Below are 27,351 nucleotides of genomic sequence, written 5' to 3'. Positions count from 1 at the left end.
TGTCAACCAGGAGCTCAAGAACCCACTTAATGAAGTGTGGACTTGCTCCCAGAGTTGAGACAAAGGTCTTGGGAGTGAGGAGGGTTTCTGCTCCTCTGGCAGGATTACCATCTGGGATGTGACCAGGAACGTGATTAACTTTAACAAGGCCTACTCTGTAAAAGGGAAATGTTTTTTGATGTCTATGCAGGGCCCTTTCTATTTCCCCCTGCCAGGCAGGCACCAATCCTAGTAAAGGTTTGAAGTGACCACAGAGGAAGGGTGGCTTGTTTCCCTGGTCACACCTTTGCGTGGGCACACAGGCTCTGCACAAGGGGAAAAGGGTTTTGCCATCTTGGATTTATATAGAGAGGGGCATTGTGGGATTGTTAGTAGTTAGAGAACACAAGAACTGCTGCAAAAGTGGGCAGGGGGTAACCTGTGAGCTTTTTCTCGATTCCTTAGCGGGGGCCAAGAGTCACGCCCACCCAAAAGCTAATGCCAGGCATAAATGTGGCACCCCTGGGCACCCTCTTGAAACCAAACATTACTGGACCTTCAAAAGACAGAAGAAGGACTGCACTTGCTGTTGAAACCAAAGTTGCTGAACTGCATGAGAGGGTGAGAGCAGGACAACACCATATCTACTCAAATATGGGCCTGTCCTGCTCTCTCCCTCGTGCTGGCACGTAAGCATGCTACTTAGCACCAAGCATACACCTTTGCACCATAGTGCAAAGGTGTGGACATAATGTCTATCACAGATTTTGTACTGGAAGGTTGTCTTGCCAGTACAAAATACTATGCCGAGACAAAGTTTAATAATGCTCTCACTTTCGATGTGTGCTATGTAGCACAGCACACATACAAAGTCAGAAAAGTTATGAGAAATTAAAACATTTTGGGGGTTATTACAACTTTGGAGGAGGTGTTAATCCGTCCCAAAAGTGACGGTAAAGTGACAGATATACCACCAGCCGTATTATGAGTCCATTATATCCTATGGAACTCGTAATACGGCTGGTGGTATATCCGTCACATTAGGGATGGATTAACACCTCCTCCAAAGTTGTAATAACCCCCTTTGTCTTCTTCTCCCTGCTTCAAAGAGGTGCAATTTTTTTGGTGCAAAACCCTGTTTACTATTGTTATGTGTCAACAACCTTGGGTGATTCATGGGACCACTCATGTACCCTGTTCCTGGCTGTAGGGTGAACAATTAAAGTTTAGGAGCTAGAACCCTCACACACCCAAGAGGGTGTCATGCTTCATCATCGGGAAGCTCCTCGTCAGACCGGCCGGTGCAATGTCTGACGGGCTCCCCTTTCGGGGGCTCTTTGCCGGAGATCTTTTATGGTATGTGGTGGCTGCCGTTGAAGTTGTGGAGGTCAGACACTATAACTGGCAGGAGAGTGAACGGAATTTAAGATTGATTAGAAACCCCTAAACTTATTCTGTTTAATATCTATCCAGAGGGGTTACGATCAAGATTAAAAAACACTATTAAGTGGAATCAGAGAATAATGCTCGACCACTTAAGAAAAAGCCTAGAGTACTGGGAAATTATCACCTCCCCCTAGGATCTGGTCAACATGTTTCGCGTAATATTGGTCGTGAAAGATCCTCTAACGCTTCATCAGGACCTACATCAAACTAGACTTCTCCTGGCTATATACCAAAAAAAGAAAGAAACACTATCTAATTATGTGTATAGCAGTCACTTACATTCATGTGAACTGTCTCGTCAGTAGTCTGAAACAAAAAAGGTCACCCCGCCCTCTTCGTGTGGGGGGCCCCTTAGGGAGTAGCACGGTCCAGCCTATAGCTTTTTGCTAACGGCGTCTTCAATTTGAGACACCTACCCGTCGGCGTGCTCACCCTGGAACTTCCTAAGGGGCCCCCCACACGAAGAGGGCGGGGTGACCTTTTTTGTTTCAGACTACTGACGAGACAGTTCACATGAATGTAAGTGACTGCTATACACATAATTAGATAGTGTTTCTTTCTTTTTTTGGTATATAGCCAGGAGAAGTCTAGTTTGATGTAGGTCCTGATGAAGCGTTAGAGGATCTTTCACGACCAATATTACGCGAAACATGTTGACCAGATCCTAGGGGGAGGTGATAATTTCCCAGTACTCTAGGCTTTTTCTTAAGTGGTCGAGCATTATTCTCTGATTCCACTTAATAGTGTTTTTTAATCTTGATCGTAACCCCTCTGGATAGATATTAAACAGAATAAGTTTAGGGGTTTCTAATCAATCTTAAATTCCGTTCACTCTCCTGCCAGTTATAGTGTCTGACCTCCACAACTTCAACGGCAGCCACCACATACCATAAAAGATCTCCGGCAAAGAGCCCCCGAAAGGGGAGCCCGTCAGACATTGCACCGGCCGGTCTGACGAGGAGCTTCCCGATGATGAAGCATGACACCCTCTTGGGTGTGTGAGGGTTCTAGCTCCTAAACTTTAATTGTTCACCCTACAGCCAGGAACAGTGTACCTTTTGTTGTTGATTACATGTATAGGGAGCATGTACACTGGACCTTTAATTCTCCCGATCCCTCTCTTTGTTGATACCACTCATGTACCACCCATGGAGAGCCCTCTTGATGCAAAGTACTGCAAAGCCCTGCTTTATATTACTTTTGGGCAACTTCCTAGCACAAATCACATTTTGCGCTGGAAAGTAAATTCCAAATAAACATTTTGCAGTAGTTTACGTCACTCACGTGACTCAAAACTGGCTCAAAATGTCAGTAAACCTGCACCTATGTCTGTTTCCAGAGCTCAGAGGCCTGTTTTCAGAAGCTAAGTCTACTAGGGACAGTGGCCGAATGGCTTTGTAGCGTGGAGCTCTCACAATGCAGCTGAATAGCAAGGCAGCAGTAAAAAAGAAATCAATAAAAGTGAAAAGAAAGACAGAAATGCAGCAGAGGAGGAATTCACTGAAAAGAGCTGTGGAAAGCAGGCATGGGAAATAAGAAAATATGTCAAGTAAATAGATAAGGTGACAAGGGGCAGAGTAATGGATAAAAAAGGTGGAAGAGGTTTTAGGTGTGGTTAGCTATACTAAGGTATAGACAGAAGTAGAGCCAATAAGTATACATATATAAATCCAGGGTGGCTCCTCCGCTATGGTGGAAGTACGTCGCCCCTGCCGCCAGCAGCAGCAGCTGCAAAACATTTATAGTAAAAACATAATAAACTCTGTCACTGGAGTGAAAGGGACAGAGGGGACGTGCATAGAACCCCCCTCAGTGTGCATGTATGCTTGGCCAGGTGTCTCAGGCCGGCCAAACATACATGCGCACTAGGCTCTCTCCAACCTGGCACTACGTTGCCGGGTTGGAGAGAGCAGGCAGAGGCTCCCACTCTGCCTCTGAGCTCCCTGGCTGGGCTCTCCGTCCAATCCTACCACTGCTTTCATCCTGCCAGCGGCATGAAAGCAGCTGTAGGAGTGGACGCAGGGCAGGCTGGGAGCCTGTGCCTGCAATGCAAGATGGAGCAGAATGGATGGAGTGGCCCGGAAAAAGGTATGTTTTTTTTTTTTTTTTTGGTCCCACCAAGCGCTGCACCACGCCTTTTACCTCCAGCGAGCCATGCCTGATATAGATTAGTAGCAATACTACAATCTAGACAGGGACAGGTGTGGTATGGTACAGGCAGGTCCCTGGGTATAGGTAGGGCTAGTGATGCTTTGATATAGGCAGCAGCTGTGGTACTATTTGCAACTAGGGGTAAAGGAACTATGGTGGCAGAAAGCACCAGCAGAGAGGCAGAGGTTGTGGGGAATAGGTAGAGTTAATTAAATATAGCTAGTTGTGGAGGTGCTAGGGTGTAGGCAAGAGTAGAGTTACTAGGATATACACAGGGGATATGTTACTCGGGTCTAGGTTGATGTTGATGTATTAGGTTATATATTTGGGGTAGTAGCGCTATAAAATAATTAGGGGTAAAGGTAATCGAGTAGAGGTATAAGAAGAGGTACTAGGGTTTTGATGAAAGAGTGTTAGCAGGGTACATGCACTGGATTTAGATATAGAGAGATGTACCAGCATACAGGTACATGGAGTGGTACTAGGGTACATGCAGATGTAGTGACAAAGGGTACAGGAGAAAAAACCTTGTTCATGGCAGAAGGGGCAGGAACAGTCCTGAGTATAGGAAAACATAGGGGAGAGAAAAAGGAGCGGTAAATCAGTAAGACAAGGAGTGAGTTTTCTCCCACTATAATCAAATGAGGCATCTATGTGATCATTTTTTTAATTTATTTGAAAGGCATCAAGTCTTGAACCCGGCTCCTCATGGGAACAGTCCAGCATGAACTGCCAGGAAGGTGCTCCCTGGACTGGAAACAAGCATCCTGGGACTGGTTTCGGGGTTTCACCCCTCATCAGCCAGGCTAGCTTGAATTCAGTGGCACAGTGAGCCCGGAACCTACATGTGGACATACTAAGCATTCTTAGGGCAGCAAATTAAAAAACAACAAGGTGATGGAAGGAATGCTTGAATCAATCTCAGCCACTGACAATCGCTCTGTCCACATCCCAATCAACCATTTTTCCCCCTCCATGGGAAGCAAGGTCAAGGCTGATCTGCATATGGCTGTGTCCAAACTGGTGTGGCATGGTGGGTCAAAAAACAGTGGACTGGCACGCAGCCATGAGCCGTTGCCTGTGGATGAGATGTATTCAAGAATTCCATCCATCACCTTGTTGTTTTTGCATTTACCATATTCAATGGCAGACGCATTCTGATACCATCTCCAATCAATAGGTATAAATAGAAAACGTGACGGGTTTCTAGGTTTATATTTATGTTTATCAACCGTTTCTTCTTTTGTTTAAATTGAACTAAACGGAACCTGATCAACTTAAAACGAAGTCAACGTTGACTTTTCATTACTTTTCCACACTGGTAATAAAACGGTTGTATAACAACGTATTGGAAGCTGCTTTAAAACTGAGGACTCGCCGTCGTGTTACGTTGCCTGGTCGCTATCTATGTACCTCCCAGGGCAGGAAAAGGAGTCCTGCTCTACATGACAATTTAAAGTCCAATTCCAAAAGCATCCGCTCTATATGCTGGGGTGCTGTATAAATGAATTAATGTGTAACACTAAAATGTCCGCCTACAAATTCAGTTTTGTGCTTACCTCAGTTCTTAATTTGTAAATAAAAAGGTGCAGTGCCCAAAGCCCTCCTCTTAAACACGTGGCTGCTGCAATTAAATGTGTGAACATGGAATACTGAGGCGGTGTAATCCTGAAGCCATCTGGGGCCTCTTCAATCCATATTTCACTCCCTGCCCCTTCAGCTCACTCTTGCAGCTTTTTACTTTCTCCCTTTGTGACGCCTTTTCGTTTTTCCTTTCATCCCTCTTTCCCATATGTGTCTTTTGCTCGCAGCAAATGGTTCAGGCAGAAAATAAGCCCCGGCCCTCAAAAATAAGTGCCGGTGCCTAGCACCGGAAACAGCAAGCACAAATTAAGCACTGGCTTACCTTTTGCTCAATTGTATGTATATTAAACATTTAATAACCCACAATGATGCCATTTTCGGCGCGGCGCAGAAGGATCTGTGCATTTCTTTTTGGCATCTTTAGCGCACATATAACTTGAAAAATCTCCGAGGTAATGCTTGCTTTGCTGGCAGCAGAGTTCAAACCACCGAGAGCCAAACCCTGCCTTTTTTCTGAGCTCTGCGTTGAAGATGCCGAAAGGAAGCGCATTGACCCTCTTCTGTGCAGTTGCAGCGGAGAAAATGGCATCGTGGCACAGTCCATGGAGTGCACCATGATATGGACCTCATTATAACAATGTCAACATGCAAAACTCCGTGGGCTCTATCAAGCTGAGCTTTGGGCAACAGAGCTGAACGCTTGTTTTATGTTTCTGCAGCGCGTCAAGTTATTTAATTTAAAGCCATATTACTCTGATGTTGTGCTTTTTTCAGAATGCGCAGCTCAGACACCTAAAGAGACAAACCCCGTTCATTATTTCCCAGATGTACCTTCCGAAAATAAAGCACTAACTCATTAGAAATATCAGGTTACGTCAATTCACTTTGCACCCTGCATAAAACAGGCGCTAGGCTCTCTCCCACCAAGGCCCATCATTATACGCCCCATGTGTGTTGCCTCATTCTCCATAAATATCATTATATGTACATTTTCAAGCACTAATGATAGGCCAGTCTCGTTTGCCTTCTCAAAGCTTGATTCTTTAGTGGCTGGAGTACAGGGCAACTATGAGCGGCTGGTGCCAATGTTGTTCAGATCTTCAAGCTGCCCAGAGTCTACTTCAAGCATGGGAAACGTTTCTTGACACTCCCTTTACATGCTGCCCCCCCTTAAGAGACGGTGGTGCCTTCTTAAAAAGTCTACAGAGAGGCTACTATTTCGCCTGCTCCCCCAAGGCTTTCTTTCACCAATTAGTTTCATTAGGTGACACATCCTCTTGATGGGGTCATACTGCCATCTGGTTCCTTCTTTACTTCAGAAGTTATCTGGGCCTCTGTTTTACCGACATTTTGCTTTAAACCTTTTGGAGCCCTTTAATGACCAACATGACACTGTTAAGTGAACATGGTTAGTTTCAGGGACACATCTACTTTCCGAGATGACAGGGCCTGCATGAAGGCTAAGTGGCACTTTTGTAGACTACTGCTATAACGATGATGTTCTCTGGTAAATGCATTAGGACTATTTTCTCTGTTTTAGAGTTATACTTCATAATATGCGAACATAGCTGAAGAGAGAGCTTCCAAGAACACTACCGGGGCTATTCACAGAGGTAAACTACACTTGTGAGTAATTTACACGAGTAATTTACACTTACACTATTTAGTAATTTACTATTTTGGAATATTCACAAAATCCAAATGTAAAGTTACTCAGAACTGAAGACTTACACATCTCCATCCCTCGAAAAAAGAGAGTGAGGACAAATTTAGGAGTGTTAGTTACAACTGCCAAAAAGAAACAATTGTAAGTCCAGCACTACACATGGGCAACCACAGACACTGCAGCACCCTCCTATGAAGATAGGGCTTAAAATAAATACCCATAGGAAATGTGGAACTGAATTTAATTATTTAAAATAGTTAAAAAATAGATCTAGTTTAATATTTAAAAATACTTATTTAATTATAAAATATTTTAACAAGCTTCTATGCAAATTAAAAATGTATGTAATGTTAAATTATAATAAAATATTCCTTATATAACAATTATTAATGCTAAATAATAAATTGACTTTAGGTGGGAACTGTTTTTGTTTTAAACTTCAGCAAAATAATGTTAATTTGTTTAATATATTTACATTTCTGAAACATTTAATTCTCAATTATTACTAATATCCCAGCAGTTTTTTCTTTTGCTCTACATTCAAAATAAATATATACAATTCATTTACAGTAATATTTTACATTTTCCAAGTTTAATAAACTTTTTAATTTTCCATATACTTCACCATGCAGAGATCTCCGCCACCAAGGTGAGTGTGCGTGCATGAGTGTGCATTCTTGACTATCTACTAGCGAATAACAGAATGTCTCTTCAGAGCATAATGCAGCTATGTCCAGAACATGCAATCACAGCACTTGTGAGAATTAGCATTTTGGGTATGCTAATATTATTAGAGAAAACATTAGGGTGGACTTAGGACGGACAGATATATTTGTTCTTTTGAGAGCAACACATTTCTAGAGTTTTGACCTAGGTGTGATCGATGTGTTCAAGTATTAAGTTGTCTTGAACTGTAAAATTTATATTGTGCTTTCTACCCATACTTGGATCACTGGCTCACCTTCCTGAGTGGATAACAAGTTACACCATACGTGTAGTTGAAAGGTGGTTACCAGGTAAATTGTGCCTATAAGAGAAGCATATTGTTCTTGCATGAGTGATCAGGAGCTGCTCTTGTCTTGAGGTGCTAATTACAGTGATGTGATGGAATCCACTGATATGTGGTGTCAATGACATGTGGCATCAATGATAAGGGTAACCCCAATATCACTCCGATATTCCTGACTTCCACTGATGTTGCCGGCATGGCTTCAAGTGTACTGAGCCATATATCAGTGAGCTACACATTGTTTTCATGAATTATGTAATTTCACATGTTGCAGTGATGTTATCAATGATGTCATATAAATTGTCATGAGTGAGGTAATATGTGAGGTAATTAGCAGTGCGTGGCAAGGACGAGAGTTATAGTTATTTTTGGGTCACTTGAGATAGCTATTACTGCTGAAAGGCAGTGGTTTTCTTAATTTAAAACAGTATGTGTTAACTGACCCTTTAACCACTGTTTTACAGAGACCTTCTAAGGATTTTTTTTTACATAAAGTAAGATACTATTAAAATTCCTAAAAGGAATGCCACAGCAGCATTTGCTTACGGTATATACTTTATTCGACCATGGGTCATAAAAGTTACACATTAAATTATACAAAGAAGGTGCATTTGTTCCATTATACTTCCACACTGGCATAAAATAGAGTTTAGAATAAAAATAACTTCTATAGGCCATGGCCTACTATAGTCCACCATTGTTCCGGATACATAACTTAACATTTAGATGCCAAGGTTTCTAAACATCTGCTTCATAGTGTTAAAAATAATACAAATATTTAAGGCTCTTAAAACAATATGAGATGGTTTCAGATTCAAGTTTCCCAGGTGGTACCATCACCAAGATAAGTGCAAGCTATTAGGCCCATGATTTAAGCTTTAGAGTGCTGAGTTGATGTTACATAATAGTACAGTTTCTTGGTAGTTTAAGTGGCATACTTTAGTAAGGGCGCCTGCAACCGGCACAATCGTATAGGCAAATTTAGGCACTGTCAAGTCATTAAAAACACAAGCACAATGTAATAAAAGCTTATATAGTAACTTAAAATGGTTATCAGATTCATGTTAAAATGGCACTAATGCCAGACAAGTGCATAAAAATAGCTCTTTGCGGCTAACACTAGTGATACAGTAGCAGAACCACAAAATGATTACCCACGTATTATCTAAGAAAAATCTGTTCCAAAGCCCTATCTAAACCACATGGTCAATAATTCATCATCATCATCATCATCATCAACTTTGTTCGATCCATGGCCATAAAAGCACATAAAACAGGATAATAAATAATTCTTAAGGAATAAATAAGTACACATCTTTAACTTGGTGTAAAAACATTAGGACAATAACTTGAATTGCACATGTGGCTCTAAAACTTATCTATAAAGGGATGGGACTTTGAATTACTTTTTGGAGATGGCATCGTATGCGCCAAGCTGTTGCTAGATACTTGCTTACTGAGAGAATTACATCGGTTGAATTATGGCTTTTTAGAACCCGTAGAGCCAAAGAGCAGTTCTTGAATCCCATGTCCCTGCAAATATTGCGAATCCATTTTAAACGTGGAATCGCATAGGCTGGGCAGAAGAACATGAAATGCTCAATGGTTTCGAAAGTACTGCCACAGGCAGGGCATATATCGGGAAGGTTAGTCGGCCCCCACCTATGAATCAGTGACAACAGGGGCAAAGAGCCAAAGCGAAACCTTGCATATAAGCTCTTGCCCTGCGAATCCGGTATCACATCCAAATAGGATTCAAACTTTGGGGACCATTTAGTATCAATGAAGGAATTAGTTAAGCGACCATGGGATTTGTGAGTTATGTAGTTATCCTTAACATAAGACCAATAGGTTAACTTTAAAACGTTTTTGTGCCGTCTCTCTAATTTATGGGGATTTTCCCAGTAATCGCCCAGACCCAATAGCCGGAGCCAATGGGCCACATGGCGAACCCAGGGAAGAGTATTAGCGTTTTGGCATTTCAATAGATCGAGTAGTGCGGTCTTGTATATATCTAGTTCGGGGGTTGTCCACAACCTAATCCAATAGAGGAGAGGTCTTAGAGTAGCTAGATCTGCTACTCGGCTTAACCCCAGATCTAGAAATAATGGGAGCAAGGGTGTGGTACGTGGACATGCAATTAAGGCCCTTGCAAAATTGTTTTCCCCCACACTGATCTTATTACAGTTAGCGTAACCCCATACCTCCGCTCCGTACAGGGCTGCACTTTGAGCCTTAGCTGTATAAATTTTTATTGCTGGGGAAACTACTTTTGTAGAGGTGCTTTGATAAAAACGCAATATAGATGAGGCTCTGTGTTGTAGGAGCCCTGCACTTTTTGTAATCTGCTCTTCCCATAATAGTTTGTTAGTTAACCTAACTCCCAGGTAATCTATAGAGCTTACTTCCTTCAACAGTACTCCCTCAATATGGATGGAACATTTTTTCCTAGGTCCCTTAGATAACACCATCAGTTTAGTTTTGTTAATATTAACCTCCAACCCATGATCACTACAAAATTGGCTAAACCGGTCAACAAGGGTTTGCAACCCCATTGGTGTCTTAGAGATGAGAAGTGAGTCATCGGCGAAAAGCAAGATGGGAATTTTTTGTGTATTCAGGGAAGGGGCATCATTCTGGCCTATGGACACAGTCTTTACTACTTCATTAATAAATACGGTAAACAGTAGGGGGGCTAGCACACAACCTTGGCGAACTCCTCGTCTAATTGGGATCCGCTCTGTCAGTTCGCCTTGTTCACCCCACCTCACTTGGGCATAGGTGTTCTCATGTAGTCGTTTTAACAGGAGTAAAAGATCCTCTGGGACTCCCAATCTACCCAGCACTTCCCACAGCTTGGCTCTTGGGACCAGGTCAAAAGCCGATCGCAGGTCTATAAATACCACATACAGGCATTGCTTGGCCACAAGAACGTATTTCCAATGCAATATGGCTAATCGAAAGACCTGGTCTATCGTGCTAGTTTTTGCACGAAACCCTGCCTGTAAATGAGAGAGGATTTGGTGCTTCTCGACCCAGTTGATTAGCCTCTGCAGAATTTGTTTAGCAAATATTTTTTGTAGGTTGTCTATGAGGCTAATTGGCCTGTAGTTAGCTGGAAGATTAGCATTTCCTTTTTTATAAATGGGTATGATCTCTGCCCCCTTCCATGTATCTGGAATTAGCCCCCCTGCAGCTATGCTATTTGAGATGGCATTAATATACCAGGACCAAATGGATGGTTCCGATCTATAAAGATCTCCAGGGAGCTTGTCTGGTCCAGGTGCTTTGCCAGGTTTTAGGCTAATTATAGCCTCAAGGGTCTCTTCTATTTTAAAGATAAGGCAACCCTCAGGGACACACTGAGCCACCACTTGGAGGGCCATGCTGGAGTTTGATTCCAACAATTTAGTTGGAGAGTGGACCACATTAGTGTCCATTGGGCCTTCTGGTAGGGCATAAAGAGTAGTAAAATGCTCTACCCAGCTTTCTGGTTGAATATGGTTGCTGGGACAGCTCCTGCCTCCATTTTCTCTTTTGGACAGAAGTTCCCAGAAACGCTTGTTATTCTTCTCTCTGGAAGCATCTAATAGTTCCTGCCACAGAGAATCCTCCCACCGCTTTTTAGCGTTAGACAAGGTTACTTTGTATAGAGACCTGGCTTGTTTAATTTCCCCCTGGGAGCCTGACATTACTGCTACTCTTAACCCGGACTTGTCCTTTGAGCACCTCTCATCAAACCATCCCTTGCGTGCCCCTGTCCCTTCATGTGGCTTAGACCGCTTTGTTTTGTAAAAGAACCCCCGTAGCTGGGTAGTCATGCTGTCATGTATTTTGAGAATCTGAATATTCCCTACAGCCTGATCTTCATACTCAGCCAAACTATTTAAGAAAATCTGATATATTGCTCTGATGTGGTGGGGGTTGGACATCACTTTTGGCCAAGTAATCTTGGTAAATTTGTTGTTCCAGCAAGGTGGCGGAATTATTGTAGCATAGTTGTTGAGTGTTCTCCTGAACATTTCTCCAGAAAGGGTAGGAGCAAGGGGAAATGGTCACTGTCACATCTCACTTCTACTTTCATGTCTACCAAATGGGGCCACAGCCTAACATCAACCAGGAAATAATCGATAGTGCTTATCGACATGCCCCTTTTAAAAGTAGGTGCACTATTCATATCAGATGGAGTTCTACCATTACAGGCCCTAAGGCCATGGTTTAAACATAATGTGGCTAATTGCATGGCCACCCGAGATTTTTTACAAGGCCGGGTAATATATAATTGTGGGATCCCCCACTGCTCATCTTCTTCATCTGTTAAACCACTTATGAGAATAGAAGGCTCGAAGGTACAATTAAAATCTCCAGCTATGATTAGGATAGTTGAGGGGTCGAGGCTTCCTACAAATTCAGACAGAATAGCCAGGGTACGGGACTCGGAGCCATTTGGGACCGATCGTATATAAACATTAACAATAACAATTGATAATCTTCTGTTGAACGTAATACACATGGCTTTTAGATCTACAGAATCAATTTCAAGAAGCTTATGGTCGCACTGCAAGTTCTTATTAACAAGTAATAGGAGCCCACCTTTTGCCCGACCCCTCCCCTTCTCTGAAGGTATAGCAGATGCACTAAATGAGAGAAATCCATCAATATTAGTAGCATCCTCCGCCCAGGTTTCCTGAAACAAACATATGTCTATTTTTTTAATAAAAGAGGCCCATTCATCATCATCTAATTTCTTTGCCAGGCCGGCAATGTTCCATGACATGAGTTCTAATGTACATTTGTCTTGATTTATCACCACGCTTGAGCATCCAGCCTCTACCGCGCTCGGGTCATTACTACAAATGTTTGATGATGGTGTTTTATCATCCCCCATCAAATGTGGGGCCTTGGGGCGGGCTATCACATTAGTTACTAGGTCAGTAGACAGTCATACTGGGTTAGGCAGCGGCCTGGGATTAGCTTCCTTCCGTGCTGCACCTCCACGGGAATTATTTAAACCATCGAAACTTGCCGGTCCCATGGCTGGTCCAGAATTATGTGGGTGTAACATGAATCTTATTCCCCCCCTGGTTGTTGCGTTATCCAAGTGGGTACGACAATCAAAGTCCATTAGTTGTGACACCATATGCTTGTCTTCAAGAAAAATAGTTATTGTGTCAAAATTGGTCCCTGTGATGCTGCATCTCTTGGCCGATATTATGTCAGAGCGAATAACAGAGAGACAACTTCGTCGGGAGCGTATCCAGTGTATGACTTTGTTGATCAGGGAAGCTTGGTTCTCAGCTAACCCTGGCGGTAGTTTTGGTACATTGGTCAGATAGATTTTATTAGTTCCCTGACTTGGAAGCAGGTCCTGGTCTTTGTTAACTACACTCTTGTTATTATAGCGAGAAAGAGTGATGTTATTATAGGGGATCTTATGTGACTTGCTAGGGGTTTGTGTAAAACTGGAATATTGGACAGTTTCCGGTGGGTCGAATCTGCTGGTCCTTCCTCTAGCTCTATCACTAGTTAAATTACTTGACCAATTACCTTGATGGTCTCTGTGTCTAGGTACGTTTGTAGACCTCCTTCTGGGCCTTGTAATGTCGATATTAGGATCACAATGGTAATCTTCCCTCTCTTGGAGAACTGACCCCCCTCTAGTGGGGAGACAGGAATTGTCCCTTAACTCCGTCCCCTTTGTTGGGGCAGACAATGGGAAAGTTTCTTCCCCCCTGGCCTCCCCACAGACTTTACAAATCCCTCCACAAGCACGATTGCTCTTCATAAGATCTATTAGTACTAGAACCAATCCCTTAACTTCATCGACTCTCTGAAGAACTGTAGCCAGGTTGTCTCTACTAGCTGCTGGTTCTTTGCCTTCAGACTCAAACTGGGGGAACAAAGAGAAAACACTAGGATTGGGTGTTCCAACTGCTGGCTTGCACTTGGACATACTCGTGGGCACGAGCGGATCCTCTATTGTTAATAGAGGTTCAAAGCGATTTGTACAGACTAAACTAGGGACCACCTTGATCACCGGAGTCAGTGGTAGGAGAGTTGGTGTATGTGGTACATGCTGGAGACCCCACTGGGATACCGGAGGACTCAGTATGTTATGAGTGGGTTTTGGGAAGGGGCCCCTACAGTTATGCGGGCCCCCATCTCCATCAACCCCTTTTATGTTATCTATAGAATCCCTTAACCCCTTCTTTTTAAATAACTCTGGGATTTTCCTATCCTTAGGGGGGCCTCTCTTGGAGTTATTTGCCCCTATAGTTGTTTGTGTACCTAACATAGACTCAACTTCTTTAACTAGAAGGTCTATTTCATCCAGTGGGTTAGACCCATTGGGTGTACCTAGATTTGGGGGTCTACTTGGGCGTTTTTTTGCGATTTTAGTACCCTTGGATTGTGCTGGTAGGTCTATAGCCTTTCTTTTCCCCATATTGGGTAGATGCCCGTGAGATAAAATATATACAAGTACAATGGTAAAAGGAAAAAAAAAAAGAAAAAGAGAGGGAAGGCAGCTCCCTTTCTTATGAGTTCAGTGTCCTGTCGCTGGAGTAACTGGCCCTGCCTCCGATCTCAGGACGGGCGGAAAACAAAGTTTAAGGACTCCTGCCCTGGCTGCTCCTCCCCCCGAATGGCGCACTTCTATATATTTGATTAGTGGAGCCCTCCAAATTACGTCCAAATTACAGTTACAGTGGGACAAGTTGGAGGAGGGACTAATCGAGGGAGGGCTTAGTAAAGAATAGGCTTCGCAAATCAGAGATGTAGAATAATGCTATAGTCTATACACTCAGACATAACAAGCTGATCTCTTACTGCAGGTGAAAGAGAGGGGGCCCAGCCCGGCCTCCTCCGGTCTCTGACGGGCTAAGGACGGGCCCGCCCTTGGCCCGGGCTTCGCCCGGGCGCCGCCCGCGCGCGGGTCGCGGGAGCGCAACGAAAGGTTTAAAGGGCTCCTTGCCCTGCTGTCAGGCACCTCCTCCCGGCTTCTCCAATGCGCGTCCCGCGACGGCGGGAGCGCAACGAAAGGTTTAAAGGGCTCCTTGCCCTGCTGTCAGGCACCTCCTCCCGGCTTCTCCAATGCGCGTCCCGCGACGGCGGGAGCGCAACGAAAGGTTTAAAGGGCTCCTTGCCCTGCTGTCAGGCACCTCCTCCCGGCTTCTCCAATGCGCGTCCCGCGACGGCGGGAGCGCAACGAAAGGTTTAAAGGGCTCCTTGCCCTGCTGTCAGGCACCTCCTCCCGGCTTCTCCAATGCGCGTCCCGCTTTTTCAATGAACTTCTATAGGTTTTTTAACATAAAGATGTCCATCGCCATGTTTGGCGTGGAGTTGGGTGTAGGGCATTACTCCTTGCTCTATCGCCTTTGATAGTGCACTTAGGGGCATATTTATCAGCCCCTTGCACTGCCATCACGTTACATTTTGCGATGCAATACCAGCGCAAACGTTGAACTCTTATCGATTAGGCCATGCAAAGCCACTTTGTGTGGCTATGAATGACCACATAGATATGGAGTAAGGCAAGGCAGCACAAATCACTGCTTTGCCTTACTCTGCACGAGGTGTTTTTCCATGGGTGTTGTGGTGGGTGTTCCCACTCAACACCCATGGATTTTGATGCATCCCCAAATTTATAAGAGCTTGTAAACCTGGGGATGAGCCAAAACCTTGCATCTCCCCAGGGGAGGTGCTCCGAAGAGAAATATGTTTATTTCTGAGGCACACATAGAAAGAGGAAAAAGATGCACTTTCCTGCACAAAAACAATCCTGCATGCAACGTAGGCACCCTTGTACCATGGTGTTAGGGTGCCTATGTTGGCATGAAGGACTGCTTTGATGTCTGAAGAAGAAAGACTGGACCTGCTTACCTTTAAGCCAGGCTCCTCAGTAGTGCCACCACAGGGTGAGTTGGCTGACCTCCTGTATGAGCTATAGAAACACAACAAGCTTCCAGAGGCCATTCTGCAACTGCCCAGTTGACCAGCATCACCTGGACCTGCCTGAGCCCTGCTGTTGGTCTCTGCTGGAGTGAGTCCTGATTCTGCAAGAGGCACTGGACTCTTGACTGGTATCAGAGTGTACTCTTGTGAAAATCTAGATGTTTTAGGCTCTTCGTGACTGTGAGCAAACCCCAGATGCCAAGAAATGACCATCTGCAAAGCCCCAGTGATGACCTGCTTTTCACACCAGAGACTGCCCATGTCAACTACAAATGTGAAGCTCCAGTGGTGACCTCCTCCTCATGCCGAAAACAACTTCCTTGTTACAGCCGCAAATGAAAAGCTCCAGTTGAGGTTTCTTGTGTGGACTTGAAAAGGTAACTCCTCACTACGTTAAACTTAGTCCCTGTATCTTTCTAGCGCTCCATTAAAGTTGTTTTGAACTTGTGACTTTGAACAAGTCCAGCGCAATAAAATGCCTGTGAGTAGCACTATTCTCATAAAAATCTACACCTCTGGTTTTACTTTTTACTGGTTGTATTTTTGTCATTTTGGTGTCATCTTATTTATTGCAATTAGCTCTAAATTGGTTTGGGATTTTTCTTGTGTTTTCACATTGTTACGGTTCGAGTGCTGCTTAAATACTTGAACATTGTTTCTAAGTTTATAAGTTAAGTCTAACTGCTTTTATGCCAAGCTATCAGAGGGTTAGACACAGATTATTTTAGTGACTTTTGTAGTTCACCCTGACCAGAATTGTCTTTATTATTTGAATGGGGCTTCCACCCCTCTCAACTAATGACCCATTTTCTTTACATAGTGCTTTTACTTTTTTGCTCTTTTGTTTAGCACAAAATGCATCCTCATGTTCAAAATGGACACCAAGAACCATTTTGTTCTAATATACAGCACCAAATGCCACTTTTGTATTTTGTATAATTGTGCCTAATTTTGCATAATTTTACCAGAGTTTCATATAATTATGCTGTTTCACCTAACTTTTTGCTTTGAGACATCCTGTTGTTGCTGACTTCGTTTTGCTGGCATTAGGATTCTGCGCACTTTACCACTGCTGACCAGAGCTAAAGTGGTTGTGCTGTTTCCCTACAACATGGTAACATTGACATATACCCAAATGGCACATTTAATTTAATTATAAATCCAAATTAAAGTGCACTACATGTGCCCAGGGCTTGTAAATTAAATGCTACTAATAGGCCTGCAGCATTGATTGTCCCACACACTTAAGTAGCCCTTTAAACATTGTCTCAGCTCTGCCATTATGGAACCTGTTTGTGCAGTTTTGAACCGCTGTTTTGACCTGGCAAAAATAAACCTTTTGCCAGGCCTAACCCTCTCTTTTTAATACATATGTCACCCCTAGGGTAGGCCTTGGACAGCCCAAAGGGCAAGGTGCAATCCATTTAAAAAACAGGACATGTACTTTTACAAGTACATGTCCTGATGTGAGAATCACTTAAATTCATTTTTCATCACTGCAAGGGCGATCTCTCCCAAAGCATAACACTGGAATTACCCTTTAACACGTCATAAGCATTGATTCCAAATTGGAAGAGATCATCTCTTCAAGTTTGGTGTCCCTGGAATAACAATTTAAAATCCTAACTTATGGTGAAGTAGGATTTTAAGTTGCAGTTCTGAAAATGTCTCATTTAGAAAGTTGGCATGGCCTTGCCTTAGTCATTTGGTGCCTGCAGCCTGTCTCTCGTCATATGACAAGAGTAGTTGGCAGTTGAGCTTTGTGTATTCCCCCTAGATAGCCACACACAATAGGAGATTAGTTATGACTTGATGGGTCATTCTTTAGCCGGATGGGAGGGAGGACCTGGGCACAGCCTCACTCACACCTAAATAGGCTTTGTCGTGAGCCCACACAAAGGGCTACATACACCTGTAGTTAGTGTGGAGCCATGGTAGCTAGGGTAGGACATCTGTGCACTTCAAAGGCATGTCTTTGAAGTCTCCTCCACATCAAAGGCCCCACTTGGTATAAGAGCTCGACTTCAGGCACCACCACATCAGTACACTTCTGGATCTGTGGCTATTCTGCTGTGTCACTGAAGGACTGACACTCTGTGGGACTACACTTTGTTGTACTTTGCTGTGCTGAGGTGTTGTCTGCTGCTCTCTTGCTTGGGCGTGAGAAGAGCCGGCCCTGCATCTCTCCAACCCAGAAACAGAGAGACTCCAACGGCTAGTTGGCTGGCCTCCTAATCTAAGGTTTCAGGGACATAAAAGATTTCCAAACACCCTGCTTCTGCATCTGAACTCTGCCATTTGTGAGTCTACCCTGCCAAGTGGTGCCACCTCAGTTCTAGACCATTGGAAGTGGGCCTAAGGTGCTTCCTCGTGGAACCAACACATTCTCTCTACTGAGTGGCACATCCCCTGGCAGAACAAAGGCATCTCCTCAGCAGAGTGGTGAATCCTTAAGCAGAATCAATGCACCTCGCAACTGCGTGGAATGGGTTTGATCCATCGCCTTCCAAACCGCCACTGTACGACGCTTACCTAGAGTAGGTTCCTGCATCTCTCGTCGATGGCATCCTCGACAATGATGCCAAAGCTCCGCATTGCAGCTTCACCGCACATTGCAACCCACAAATCGCCTTGGCTGTGCAGTACATCCCTGACACTGGCGTTCACATCTCAAGACCCTCAATGATGATGCAACAAGTTCTTGCACTGAAGCCTCTCTGAATCTCAGAACCAGAACATCTCAATGGCTGTGTGACACATCTTCATCTCGGATCCACGCAATGCTCCGCAACCAGGATTTAAGGTACTTTGTTTAGCAGGCTTAACTGGGTCCCTGTAGCGGGCCTGCACTCCATTGCGGTTGGCGTGAACTTTTGACTTTGTCCCAGTCTAGTGTGACCAGATATCCCCGATTGGCTCTTTTTGCTTCTGTGCGCTATTCTACAGGCTGTTCCTTAAAAATTTAAGACAATTGATTGGATTTTTGTGGTTTTGGTCTTGTTTTATGTATGGAATTAAGAGCCAGATGTATCAAGCTTTTTTGCATTCACAAACGGTGCGAATTGCAAAATTCTTGATGTTTGCGAATGCAAAAATGCCTTTCACACTGTATGAAAGGCATTCGCTGTGCAATTTTAAGGAATTGCTAAAATAGCGATTCCTTAAAATTGTGACCCATTTAGAGAATCGCAAATCGCGATTCTCTAAATTGGAAATCGCAAGTAGAGAATTCCTATTTGCGATTTCCATAGCACATGTATCAAGCATTTCCTAAATGCGAATCGGGCATTTAGGAAATGCAATTACCGCAAATTAAAGTTTGGTGGTAACCATGTGCAAATTTTAAAAATTAATTGGAAATGCATTTTTAAAATTGACATGTAGCGCACACATGCCCCTAAGGCATGTGTGTGCTTCACATGTCCTAAAAAATGTTTTGGGGTGCAACAGAGGAGACCTTAGGCCCCCAGCACCCTGGGATTTGCATTTCCTAATTTGTGAATTCCTAACTGGAATTCGCAATTTGGGTAATGCAAAAACATTCACAACTATGGGCCTACAGGCCCATAGGTGCGAATGGGGTTGGGTTCTCTATTTGCGAACCAGTAATCCAATTTCTCACATGTGCAAAACCAAATTACATGAATTTTGCAGACTCATACCCTCACACTCACACCCCTCTGCCTTTGTCTTCTCTTGTCCTCTCGTTCCTTCCATGCCATCTCCACTCTTGGTCTTTCCCCCAAGATCTATTTTCTCTCCCTGTCATCACTCTCTTGCTCTCCTCCATCCTTCCTCACCTCACCCCTTTCACCTTTACCTCAGCTCTATCACTCTTCCCCTCTTCCCCTTTAGCTCTCTGTTCCTCCAGCTCACTCATCACCCTGTATCTCTCTCCCATCCAGTCTTCTCAACTTCCCTCCGTTCCTTTTATTACTTCATCTTGTTGATTGTTTCACTTTATGGTAAGACTGTTGTTACGTCAATGATTCTATGTGAAGTACATCTAAACTTCTTGATGCCTAACAATGTTAAATAATAATAATAAGTGATAAGCTTGTGATGCTTTGTCACTAACCTGTTTGTTTGTTTCCTTCTTAGGTTGTGTAATCTTGTATGAGTGAGATGCAATCCCAGAAGGTAGTTCCGAATGCTATCTAAATACTAACACCTTCCCCATCCCAGCAGAAAGTTTGAACTATGCCAGTACTCAGGGGAAAGGGGAAGTGGATAACAGAAGAGACAATGCTTATTCTGGTACTTCTTAACATAGGTCCCTCAGGTCTCATTGAATGTGCCTGTATGTGTAAAACAAACAGAACAAAAGTGTATAAGTACAGGGTGCTGTTGCTACTGAGCCCTAAATACAGATTACCAACCACTACCCTCTTTCCCACTTATGACTTTGGTGTTAGGGAAAACAATATAAAAGTTTTATAACCCCTAGAGAAAAGCAATCAATATCATTACATGAGAACTGTTCTAGCATAAATTATTACATTTACTGGAACCATCCTATTACCTAGTAAACCACATAGAGAGGACCTTAAACCGTGCAAAGAATCCTGGGAATGATACTATCAGACCCTAAATATTCTTCCAATAAAACGCTAATTCTTAGAGAGAGGTTAAATCAGATAAATTGCAAAAACAATCTCCAAATGTCAAAAAAGGATTTAAAATAACAATCTTGTGAAAAGAGCACTTTACTAAATCTCATATAGTATCTTTCTATTTTCAGGAACAGATATCCATTATGGTAAGTCTATCCCCATGCTACATTTATTCTTTGCACCTCACAAATTAGTTGCAACATTTCCCTTTTGGTAATTGTTTTAAGTTTCATTTACAGGTCCTGCAGAATCCTACTGAGGAGGGGCGATGCCAGCAAAGGTATGAGACGGGCACCAAGACTCCTTTTGAGGCAGGAAGACGAAGAGGTACCAGGAATGGAAGCAGGACACAGGCCCCAGGCTGGGCTGAGCAGCATGGCGACATGCATAAAAACAAGAGTTCAGCAACTAGGCATCCGCATGGTAAGTATCCACGGACAGGTTTCTTTAATAGCAGGCAAATGCTGGCCCTCCGGACGCAGCTTTTATTTTTGCTTGGTCCGAATGCCCAGACTGCAGGATACAAGGACTTCCTGGTGCCTCCGACGCAGAGGACACACACGAAAAGACTAGACCCAGTCCCGTGAGGTGGCACCCACTTCCAATCACAGTTGCACCAGTGTACTCCTAGCAACCACTGTGACAGTACACCCCCCATATCCACTCCATGGCCAAGGATGCTAGGATGACAGTGGGTTGCCAGACAAAGGTAGGTGATAATGCTTATGCAACGCATATGCAGGAGGCTCCAACATTCCTCCAAGGGAGTACAGCATTGGCAGCCCATTATGGAGGGGAGGGAGTTCAAGGCTCCCTCGTCCAGTCTTGTCCCAGTCACTTGTTGTCAGTCAGGAATGGGGCCCGGATTTGCTGGTAAGTGGCCAGTTTGTCAGCAAATGTGTAGATGGGCTTCTGTGAGCCTTCCCATGTGTGTAGGTATGTGTTGGGAGTGCCATTGCCACTGGATACACAGCTTCACCGAGGTTAACATCACGGCTAAAAGCCAGCATTTCTGCTGTGTCTTTGAGAGTGTCTGTTAAATCATGCAGGAGTGCGGTTTATCGAGCCAATGGGGAGGGAACGGGCAATGTCTGGTCTAGTGTGGCCGTCACCACTGTCTACAGCCCTTGGATGGCATGACAGTCATGCAGAATATGGGGCGTATCATAGTGTAGGTTGGGTATTGTTTTAAATAATAAAATCTCAGAAACCAATGTGGTTCTATTTCTTTATTAAATGATTCTTCAACTGAAGAATAGGACTGTATATCACAGGTTCTGCAAACTCCAAAGACACACTGGTTGTCCTTTAAATTGATCCCATTCTCATAGTGCAGGGTGCTTGGTGTGTTTCTCTTGTCAGGCACTTTATTCTCCCTTTCTCCTCCGTAAGATTAAGAATGCCATCTGTAATCCCTCATAAAGAAAAGGAAACCCAGGTGTTGTGGGCACTAGCACATCCAAGAGCTCGATTACAGTAAGATGCTGTTGCTGGCAACATTCAGACCTATTTGGTTATATCCATTACATCCTTGAATATCAACTTTGCAATATCCAATGTTTGTTAAATCGCTCATTTATTTTAACCAATGCTTGTTGACTATGCACATTTTATTCCACCTGCTCCAACTGTAACTGCCAAAACATGTGCTCGTCGCAATGTGATCTATATTGAACATGTGCCACATTTCTCCTCCTCGGGACAGACTCCAGTCGAATTCCTGTGATCCTTCCCCTCCGTTCGGCTTCCTGCAGAGTCCCAGCTCTCCTCTTCTGTCTTCTGATGACGATCCCATATTTCCTGTAAAAGAAAGAAAACAAGAAAGGTGAATAAGCCCAGTTTGAGTTCTTCTGAAATTTTCAATTAAGTAACTTCATTTCAAGGTAAAGAAAGATTAATCGCTTAAATGAAACAAACCACAACATTAAAGTTCCCTTGGGACGAAGTCATCATGGATCACAAGTCTGTAAATGATTCAGATCATTTAACCCCTACTGAGCAGTTGGCAGTTCTAGTACAAAATGTACAGGAACAAGCCCTGAAATTACGAACCGAGAATCAAGAGCTTAGGGAGACCGTAACCTGTACCACACCCTTCATTCAATGAAGGGATTCCTCATGCCCAAGGCCCATTAATAAACCTCCAAAATGTGGTACTCAACCCTCCACTTCTACTCCTAATCCCTCTGACAACAATCTACATGGAACAGTGACCGCTCCAACATTTGTGCCGTTGGCTAACCATGAACAAGTCACTGGGGATAGTTCTTGCTTTGCTGCTTTTATGAGCCAATACCACTTTAATTTTTGTGTAAACCTCAAATATTTACATCTGATGCTGCTAAGTTAGCTTTTATAGTTTATCTTGGTGGTGTTGCCCCCAATTGGTCTATTCTACTTATTGAAAACAATGATCCCATCCTACATAATTTTGCTGCCTTTATGGCAGCCCTAATGCAATTGTTTGCAAAACATGTTTTTATTCAGCCTTGAGATAACAAATTATTAAATTTATGACAAGGGTACAAAGACCTTCTCAATTACATAACTACTTCCAACCGATTAATTACTGAGAATAGATGGCCTGAAGAAAAATGTTCCTCACTTTTGTACAGAGGCCTGAGTGATGATCTGAAAGATAATTTATTCAATTTCATTGAATTACCAGAAGATTGCCCTGGATATAGTAATTTGGTAGTGAGACTAGATCATTGGTTAGGAGAAAGGAAATCTGAACGTCCTCAGAATGAACCCTGGGTAGTTTTATTAAAAACAGATAAAAAAGAAATCAAAGAAAAAGGACAGGAACCAGAACCCATGAAAATTGGGGGAGTTAGAGGTCTTTTATATATTGAAGAGAAGGAATACGCCATAAGGCCAACCTATGTCTATATTGTGGTAAATCTGGTCACTTCGCACTAGACTGCACAGTTAAGCCTAAAAAGAAAAAAGCTGTCGCTAGTTTGCCTGGTTATATCCAAAGTGATCGTCCACAGGAGACATAGGGGTCTGGGCCTATCCTCTGTGAAACACTACCTTCTGGAGCTCCAACTTGTCTTCATGCAACAGGGGACTGCGGACCCCTCTCCGGATCCAGATAGAATGTAGCTTATCCCACAGCCCACCTGGCCTCCACTTCCTCTACATGTACAGTGCCCTCTAGTAGTGTTCTGCTAATCCTATGATTCAGGCAATAGCTTTTGCCTGGAAGTGGGTTCACACCCTCTTCTTGGTGGATCCCTGTTTGCACAACGAGGGCCACCTTTGCTGGAATGCCAATATCTGTATTGCAGACACTATGGGGGTCATTCTGACCCCGGCGGTCTCAGACCGCCGGGGCCAGGGTCGGCGGGAGCACCGCCGACAGACCGGCGGTGCCCCGCAGGGCATTCTGACTGCGGCGCTTTGCCCGCGGTCAGTGCAGGAAAACCGGCGGTTTCCCGCCGGTTTTCCGCTGCCCGTCAGAATCCTCCAAGGCGGCGCAGCATGCTGCGCCGCCTTGGGGATTCTGACACCCCCTACCGCCATCCTGTCCCTGGCGGTTCGCCCGCCAGGAACAGGATGGCGGTAGGGGGTGTCGCGGGGCCCCTGGGGCCCCTGCAGTGCCCATGCCAATGGCATGGGCACTGCAGGGGCCCCCGTAAGAGGGCCCGCTTGTATTTCACTGTCTGCATAGCAGACAGTGAAATACGCGACGGGTGCAGTAGCACCCGTCGCACCTTCCCACTCCGCCGGCTCGATTACGAGCCGGCTTCATGGTGGGAAGGTCGTTTTCCCCTGGGCTGGCGGGCGGCCTTTTGGAGGCCGCCCGCCAGCCCAGGGGAAAACTCAAAATACCCGCTGCGGTCTTCCGACCGCGGTACGGTATTTTGGCAGCTCCCGCCGGGCGCGCGGTGACCGCGCCCGTCGGGAGTCAGAATGACCCCCTATGTCCGACTGGCCTGTATGGTGGAAACACTCTCTCAGATCCTAGACAGTGGCTCCCACAAGTCCTTTGCGGCCCACAGTGTTGAATTCCATCTCCCACTACATCAACACTGGAGGTATCTACAACTCCATCACTGTCTACACATTAGCCTAGGGGCACCACCATGGGAAGTGGAGCCCCCCCATTGTTGCCTAATTATGAGTATAGGGCTGCTCCTGCAATCTAATGGCAGTTCTGTAAAACCTTAAGATCTGGTACAGATATTCCCTGCCCCAATCGCAACATAAACACACATTATGGCAGGCAAAACTACATATAGAATATGATGAGGTAGACTGGAGTGACAACGTGAACCATAAGTCCAGCACCTAAACTAAGAGGGACTCCAGGGAAAAGGATTATCTAAACCTATAAACAGAGAGATATCTAAAACACGCTGAATTGGAGAAATTCCTGTATATACTTCTTAGAATGATCACAGCCAATGCTTTGGATATATTGACAAGCAAGAGAAGAGTTAAATCTATTCCTTCTCAGAAAAGGGGGACTTCTCTCTCCGATTGAAGCAGGAAAGAATAGAAAAGAGAAAGAAGAATATAATATACTTACCTGGTGTTCTGTGCAAGGCACTCACATGAATTCCAGGTGTTCTGATGGGGCAGTGAAAATTTCCCAAACCCGATGAGGACTAACGTTACCGCGATCAGGAGTACATTGCCCTCTCACAAGTTCTCATGGGGAAGGAGGTTTTGGGAAGAGAAAAAAAGAAACACAAGCTTCTGCTTCGTGAACTGCAGAATCGTACTGCTGGACATTGGACTTCATGTCGTGGTAGGCATCAGGACTTCCGATTTCTCAAAGTACTGGGTTCTTGGTTTTATAGGATTCTGGGCTGCAAAATAATTACTTCATTAATACATTGAACTTGCATAAACTATTGTACATTCCATAATGTCAGTTATTGTTGACACATTGTGCAAACATGTCTATGGGGGTGATTCTGACCCCGGCGGTTCACTACCGCCGGGGCAAGGGTCGGCGGGAGCACCGCCAACAGGCTGGCGGTGCCCCGCAGGCCATTCTGACCGCGGCGGTTTGGCCGCGGTCAGAAAGGGAAAACCGGCGGTCTCCCGCCGGTTTTCCGCTGCCCTGGGAATCCCCCATGGCGGCACAGCTTGCTGCGCCGCCATGGGGGATTCTGACAGCCCATACCGCCATCCTGTTCCTGGCGGTTCTCCCGCCAGGAACAGGATGGCGGTATTGGTTGTCGTGGGGCCCCTGGGGGCCCTTGCAGTGCCCATGCCAATGGCATGGGCACTGCAGGGGCCCCCGTAAGAGGGCCCCACATTGTATTTCAGTGTCTGCATTGCAGACACTGAAATACGCGACGGGTGCCACTGCACCCGTCGCACCTTCCCACTCCGCCGGCTCAATTCTGAGCTGGCGTCCTCGTGGGAAGGCTCTTTTGCACTGGGCTGGCGGGCGGCCTTTTGGCGGCCGCCCGCCAGCCCAGTGCAAAAGCCAGAATCACCGCAGCGGTCTTATGACCGCGGAGCGGTGTTCTGGAGGGGGGAACTCTGGTGGGCGGCCTCCGCCGCCCGTCAGGGTCAGAATGACCCCCTATAAGGCTGAACAAGTCTCTTCGTCTGTTTACAATACTTTCAGAGTCTCTAAAGCAATTTCGAAACTCAAAAACTATCAACTTGACTAAAAGGCTTCTTTGTGTTCTGGCATTATCTCTTGCCAATAATAGTTCTGATGAACTTGCTCTATTTCAAATCTCCTAATTCTCAAGGGAGCGCTTGTTACAAGAAATATGTCTTTCCTTAATATTTGTTTAGTGGTATCTTGGATTCCCACTCAAATGATAAATCACGCTAGTTCCTATTGTCATAAATTATTAAAAGACAGAGCCTTGTTTTGTTTCATTTAAGCAAATAATCTTTCTTTACCACAAATATAAGTTACTTTCTAGAAATTTTCAGAAGAACCAAAACTGGGATTTTTCAACTTTCTTATTTTCTCTCTTTTACAGGAAATATGGGATCGTCTGCAGAAGACAGAATAGGAGAGCCGTGACTCCGCAGGAAGCCGACCAGAGGGTGAGGATCGCAAGAAGTCGACTGGAGGCTGTCCGTAGGACGAGAAATACTTGAACTCGATTGGAAGCTGGTCAGAGAACGAGAAACACTGGAACTCGACTGGAGGCAGGCTTGAGAACAAGGAACTTGACTTGCACTAGAAATTGACTGGAGGCAGGCTGGAGGACAAGGAACCTGACTAGAAACAGGAGAGCAGAGCAATAGGTACAAAGCCAAGCAAAGCCTCAGACTCACAAGCATCCTTCAATAAGCAAATGTGCACATGTGCCTTTTGGCAGTTGATTACTTGTTAAGGAAATGAGCAATTATCCTCCTGATTGTGGCACTTGTTCTAAACAGATCACATTGTGAAGAGCACATGTTTTGGCACTTACAGTTAGAGCAGGTGGAAAGGCAGTTGGTTGCTTGTTAAGGAAATGAGCAATCATCCAACCTGATTGTGCCACCAGTTTAATACAGATCACACTGTTGAAAGCACGTTTTGGCAGTTACAGTTGGAGCAGGTGGATTACAATGTGCATAATCAACAAGCATTGGTTATAATAAATGAGACATTTAACAAGCATTGGTTATTGCAAACTTGATATTCAAGGATGTAATTAATACACCGAATTAAGTCTGAGTCTTACAAGCAGCAGAATCCTACTATAATCGAGCTCTTGGATGTGCTTGTGTACCCACAACAGCCACAGACTTTGTGAAGAGAACTGGCAGGACACTTTCCTAGATGCCATGAGCAGCAGCAGCCGAGTGGAGCAGTGATGAGGGCTCTGTCCTGTCAGGATCCCCTGAAGGAGCCAGGTATGAGATTGCAAGGTGGAGGACAGACCGCCCCAGACCTGCCGGGCACATATCAAAGATGCAGAGATACCACAGAGGCTAGAAGAGGTGTGGGGAGGCTCTACCAAGGGCGGTTTGCA

Source organism: Pleurodeles waltl, chromosome 3_1, assembly GCF_031143425.1.
Source record: "Pleurodeles waltl isolate 20211129_DDA chromosome 3_1, aPleWal1.hap1.20221129, whole genome shotgun sequence".
In the NCBI taxonomy this organism is placed as follows: domain Eukaryota; kingdom Metazoa; phylum Chordata; class Amphibia; order Caudata; family Salamandridae; genus Pleurodeles; species Pleurodeles waltl.
Note: the sequence above shows the minus strand (reverse complement) of the source record.